Source organism: Humulus lupulus, chromosome 3, assembly GCF_963169125.1.
Source record: "Humulus lupulus chromosome 3, drHumLupu1.1, whole genome shotgun sequence".
Lineage (NCBI taxonomy): Eukaryota > Viridiplantae > Streptophyta > Magnoliopsida > Rosales > Cannabaceae > Humulus > Humulus lupulus.
The window spans coordinates 127,636,394-127,642,936 of record NC_084795.1 but is presented as its reverse complement, the minus strand read 5'-3'; positions in this window follow the sequence as shown (position 1 = coordinate 127,642,936).

Sequence of the window (6,543 nt, the reverse complement as noted above, 5' to 3'; positions counted from 1 at the left end):
GCAAACCAACGATGCGACTTCCTCCTCTTCCTTGACCTCCTCAATGATTTGAAGAGGCCTTTTGAGAGGGCCTCGGGACTTGAAGGCCAAAGACTGACCTTCCTTGATTAGCTTGCAGGCCACCATGGTTGCATCATTCACCATTTCCCTAAACACTTTATCCTTGGCAGGGGCATTGGCCAAAGTATCGAATTGACCCAAAAGGGTTTAAGATGCCTTCGACCTCTTGTAAATAGCTGCATGATATAGTAACTCGATCAAAATAAGTAAAACTTAGTAAAAAAAATAATAATTCACATAACAATTTAAGGCTAAGATACTTACGAGGACGGTTGAAGTAACGATGTTCATAAGTCCGGAACCTGTTCGACATACAGAAATGATCCTTGTAGTCGCTTGGGAGGCTTGGAAGGTTAGTGATTCTGAAAGATTTTGGGAACCGGGTGAGGTAATAAAAATCATCACCTCTAGTTTTAATGTTTGGATTAGCCTTCAGACAGAAAAAATATAAAATATCCTCTAGAGTGGGGACCGCCTTCTCGCTCTTGAGGAACAAATACTTCATCCCCGCGAGGAGGTGATAGAAATTTGGCGAGAGCTGGAATGGGGCGAGCTTCATGTAGTTCAAAAAATCTGTGAATTATGAATCCAATGGGAGGAAGGCACCTAACTTCAGGTGCTCATCACTCCAAGCTCTGAAGTTGTCCTCCAAAGGGATGCAACTTTGCTTGCCCTCCATCGCAGGTCGGGCTCAGAAATTGGAGTCTATCTCAATCTGGTTGCTTCTCATTATTCCCTGCACCTTGGACTGAGAATCTATTCGAGACACGATTCTCTCAGCCTCGAAGAAACTATCAGGTCTCACCTCGTTCTCCTTCTCAATCACCAGACAAAAGTGGGGAATCGGAGTCTCGGCGACCTATTTATTTTTATTCTGCGAAGAGGAGCCTACAACAGCCTTTTTCTTGTAGTTGGCCATGGTAAATGTTTTTAGTTTGCCTGGTTACAAAATGACTCATTAGAGGTGACCTAGGGATGTAACCTAGTTTTAAGAACATCTAAAATGGTGACCTAAGATTCAAAGACTTCGTTGATCAATCTAAAGTTTATACGAGCTGAATACGTACTTTAAACCCTAATACGTGTGCCCACGCATGTCCCTAAGCCACGCGCCCTAATCTTGGGATGGTACTGAAACCATGGGATTCGTTTGTCAGACTAGTTGTTTCAATGAATAGTTTAATGCAATACTGCGTCAATACTGTGTCTCTTAAGTTACCTGGATTTGAGCCTAAAACCCTTCACTTATCAGGCTAAAAACTCATACATTTAACCTCTAAACCCAGAAAAACCCAGAAAATTACCTATTTTTGTGCATTTAACTTAACCTTTTCTAGTCCTAGTTGTTTTGGCTTAATAAAACCCAAACTACCCATATACATAACAAAAATGAGGCAAAAACACGCTGGAAAATTTCATAAACTTGTTAAAAACGAGAAAAAAGAAATTTTAAACTAGAGAAAAAGTGTACTTACCGATTGGTTCTTGATCAAGGTTGTAGAAGGATGAGGAATGCTGAAGAATGTGGAAAATATGGGAAAATTGAGGTTGTAGAGGATTGTTAATAGGCTCACATTCGTACTGAAGTGGTTTTGGAGTACACTCCTCGATGATCAAAACCTCTTCTACTAGTACATGGCGTAATGTTCGGGCATATCGTTCTAGGGCCTTTTTACTTTCGCCAGCCAGGTGCAGTACTCCGCAGAACATGTCCATTCGACCTGCTACAAGGGCTAGTTATGGTGGTTGGGTTGGTGCATCAAGAGTTCCTGCAACATCTGAATTCTGTTTGACAGGTCGTCGAATGTATCTTCTCATGAATTGATAATGTTGACGAATGAGGAACTCAATTTTGTCTTTGAGTTGGTTACATTCATTAGTGCCATGCCCATAGTCGTTATGGTAAAAATGATTTTTTTTGGTGTCTCTCTTACTTATGTCTTTCCTAATAGGATTTGGTTTCCTATGGGGCACATTAGCTTGTGTAGCTTGAAAGACTTCTGCTCGTGACCCTAAAAGTGTAGAGTAGGTGGGGAAATGAGACACATATTCTCGTGGCTTATCATTGGTCTTTGCTCGCTTATTGTCGTTATTATTGCCACTGTTAGAATTGTTTTGTTTACCACCGCTATTGTTACCATTACCATTGGGTGTCTGGTTCTAGTTGGTCGCACTAGAGGTTTTTGCTGGTGTAGTGCTGGTTCCGGCTTGGTTAGCTTGCTCAGCTCTCCAAATTGCTTCTTCCAATTTTATAAACTCGTCTGCTTGATCAAGGAACTCTCTAGTCGAGTAAACGGTTTTTCTTCTATGGTCGGTCCAAAGCAGACCTTTCACTTGGATCCCAGCCATGGTGGCCATCAATTTTCCATCATCACTAACTGTCTTGGAGTGAGAAACTTCTTGCATGAAACGTTGCACATAGTATTTGAGGGGCTCGTTGGGTAATTTTTTAATATCAACAAGGTTGTTGAGCTGGGCTGGTAAAGTCCATGCAGCGAAGAATTATGAGTAAAAGAGTCTCACAAATGTTTCCCAAGAGTTAATGGTTCCAAGCTCTAGTTTGATGAACACCTATTAGGCGGAGTCAACGAGAGTCACAGGAAAGATTTGGCAACGGACATCATCGCGCACTCCTTGGAGATCCATTTGTTTTTTAAAGTTGTTTACATGAGACATTGGATCTTCATTGCTAGTGTCCATCTTCCAAGTTAACATCTTCTACTTGGGAGGAATAGTAAGTGCATTGATCTGGTCAGAGAAATGAGAGCCTTTCCTTCTCTCTAAATTGATGTCAGTTAGTTTTAGGGCTATTAACTCCAGAACCATATGAGTAAGGGCATCGAGTTATGCTAGAATTGTCAGAGCAACTAGTGGCGCAACTACTAGGGAAGCAACTTGGAGTGCTACAACTTCATTTCATGGTGCTGGAGGGATTACTGGTGTGATGGGTGTAATATTTGCCTTTTTGTTTCATGGGTATTTTGGTATTTTTGGCATGTGAGGGCAATTTGGTAATTTAATAATCTTGAGGGGTATTTTTATAATTTTGTGAAATTATGTATTATGTGATTATATGAATATGTTTATGTGATATTAATATCTGTGAAATATATTTTATGTTGGAAAATACTGAGGGATCTCGGGTTATGAGTAAAAGTGAAAAATCACAGTTTCCTTCAAGTGCTAGGGGCTTTATTGTCAAGAATTTTTTAAATACTGGTGATAATGGAATAAAGATAACTTATGGTTTATGTTAATGGTGGTTTTAATTAGAAAGCATGATAGGTTAGGATTACTATTTTTATATTCATGTTAGAGACTAGGATATTGTTTAATAATGGGTATAAACATGCTAGGGTTGAATTTATTAAGTTATGAGTTGTTAGTTTTGAATATTGGAAAGATAGCTTGGGGAAGAAGAAGTTTTGTTGTAAGAGATTGTTAGAGTTATGGAGTTAGGGGATGCTCATGAATTTTTGGTATTATATTAATCTCTAAGAATTGTATGATTATATAGAGGGATTCAAGATGAGAAAAACACAAAAAGAATCGTTCAAATTGAATTTAAATTGAGAGAGTTATGGTTGTTTGATGAAAAGTCACAATCTTCGATTTCTCCATTGGGTGGACCGTGCCCAAGAGGTAGTGCGACTGTGCTACATGCCCAGAAAATATGTTTTTTTTCCTCATTTTGATGGTTTTGGTTGGGGATTTGATGGTATAGTTTAAGGGTTTTCTGTTTGGGGATTTTAGGAATTTCTTAAGAAAACTTCAAGGGTGATAGGGTCTTAGGAAGTATAAGATTTGGTTCATGGCCTTTGGTTAAGTTATGAGCCTCTAAAAGATATATGTTGTATGTTTTAGATTTAGAATTCGGCAAGGCACTTGAAGGGAGGTGATTGTGTCACTGCTGGACCTGAGGTAAAAAGAGTGGTCACTGTAACACAGGGCGTGAATTTGAGTGCACTAGTGTTCTGTATGTGTGATCAAATGGTTATGATTGTTCATGTTATGTGTATGACTATGCTTTGTCATATATGTTATGAGAGTTACGATTATTGCATGCTTATGTGCATTGATGCATGTTCACATTGACTTTATGAGATTTGGTTATATCATGCGTTGAGTATGTTATGATGAATATAACATATGTGGAAAGAGCAAGGGAATACATATTCTTTTTACTTGGTATGTGCTAAGAACCAAGGGACTGTCGCAAGGGCAGTGGGCCATCACAAGGGCAGTGGGCTATTGGAAGGGTGGCATGTTTTGGTTATAATGGCCAGAATGATATTGATGAATGGTCGAAATGACACTGGTAACATGCATTATGGTTTTATTATGTTACGCTATGATATGCTATAATATGTTATACAATGTGTTAAAGTAGTTTCTTGCCAACAAAGGATTACGAAATCCAAAAATAGAGATATTAGGCTTTTTCCAAACCGTAATTGGACAAATAGAAAGTATCAAGAGCATTCACAGACTTTTACGTGGTTCAGTGGTTAAAATCCACCTAGTCCACAAGTCACTCTTATTAATCTGTTTTGTTCTCACTGTGAGATTGTTTGTCATAATTTCCCCAGAGTTTTAGTATACAAGATGTTCATCCCCCTTTCTACCCATTCTCCCCTGTATTTATAGGGAATTCTACCTGGACAGTTTTGGGTAACCGTGCATAAATATGGTAACATACATTTTTCGGTAACATCCCATTTTCATAAATACATTAATTCATATTAATTCTATGCCCCCAATATCGGGTAATAAATACAGAATGATATATGAGCATTAATGAGTGTATAAGGAATCTCTGAGTCTTTTGGGATCCTTCATTGTGCGTGATGATCAGGCTTCCGCGAGCTGAACACGTCCTTCAAGCTGGGTATCAAAGAACTAATCTGAACTGATACGGGTCACGCTCACAATTTCACGAAGGCAATCTGGTTCTCTCACATCTCGAACTATGTTGTTGGCACAAGAGGCGATTTGGAGACTATCTGGTTGTTGTAAGCTGTCAAGTTTGACTCAAGATGCTCACTCCAGAGTTAGCTAGATGTTTTATCTACACGCTTTCTTCATACGCTTGTCTGCCAGCTATACCTCGTGCTGAGTAATTCAGCTAATATTTTTGGGGTACAACACTATGCTATGACTCTATTATAATATGTTATGACTTAAGATGTGATACTTGAGCTAGTATATGTTTTATGATTGGGATTTGGAGTTGTGACCTACATAACTCTTCTTGATGGGCATTAGCTCACAGGTACTCTGTGTTTCAGGTGCCATGTGTTAGTTTTATTTCGTGGCGACGGGTGAAGTCCAATCCAGAAAGGAAATATATATCATGAGAGTCTTTCAACCTTGTTACGATCAAAGAGATGTAAACGCCAAAGTTTCATTTAACATTTTTATTCATGAGCTTTTAAAGATACTTTTATTGTGAATGGAGACTAAAAATAGTTTTGTTTGATTTTAAATTACGAATATCTGAATGTTGCATGTTTTTAATAAGAATGTTTTTGACAAAGTTTTATACACTAAATAGTCTACCATATGGTTTTCAAGCTTTAAAATGATTTGAAAGAACTAGTACCCTAATGAGGTCCCAGGGTTCGGATTTTGGGGCTTTACAATGGGTCCCACAGCAATAGATCCATTGCCTACTAGAAGTTGGTCAAGGACATCTTGCAAGTCACGTCCCCGGTTTCCAAGTCTATTAAAGACACTGTTTCCTCTAGGTTTCCCCCCAACATTTTGGCTATCTTCTCGAGGAGCACCAGGAGGTGGTCTAGCTGGATAATTTGCTTGCTCGTGCTGCCTTGGTGGGACAAATGGTCCTTCAAGCTACACATTATCCCTTGAATGGATGTTTTAAGGCCCAGGTGTCCTTGGCGAAACCAATTTTCCTCTTGGATGCCCATCATTATGATGATCTTCATAATATTTATTGTTGTGGAGTGGGTAGTATCGACTATCCCCTTGATCATCATCATAACGATCCTGGTAGGATGTTTGATAGTTGCTACTTGCTTCTTGGTCATTTCTATGCCTATTTCTTCATGGAGGGTGACCATAATTGCACCCAGCTAAATGATTACGTCGAGGTTTCTGGCCTCAATTTTGACTTGCTGGTTGTTCTTTCCTTGGTTGTAGGAACCACGGAATAGGTCCTGCATTCTGTGGATTAGGAGGTCGCCCTCCTCTTGAGGCTGCTCGCCTTGGTTTTCCATTAGCAAGCCTTTCAACTCTAAATACTTGTCTACCACAGCCTTGACCTTGGTCACGATTGGGTAACACGTGTTCATCTTGGTGGTGTTGACGTTATACTCCTAGTTGAGCTCCTTTGTGTGAGTGATGACTACGAGTTTGCCCAGGGGGAACTACTTGGTCTCGGGACCTTGCTGGTTGAGCAAGCTCTAGGACTGGACTAGCTGGCCTTTGTGCCTTAGCATTTGTTCGACCAATATTCTCAGG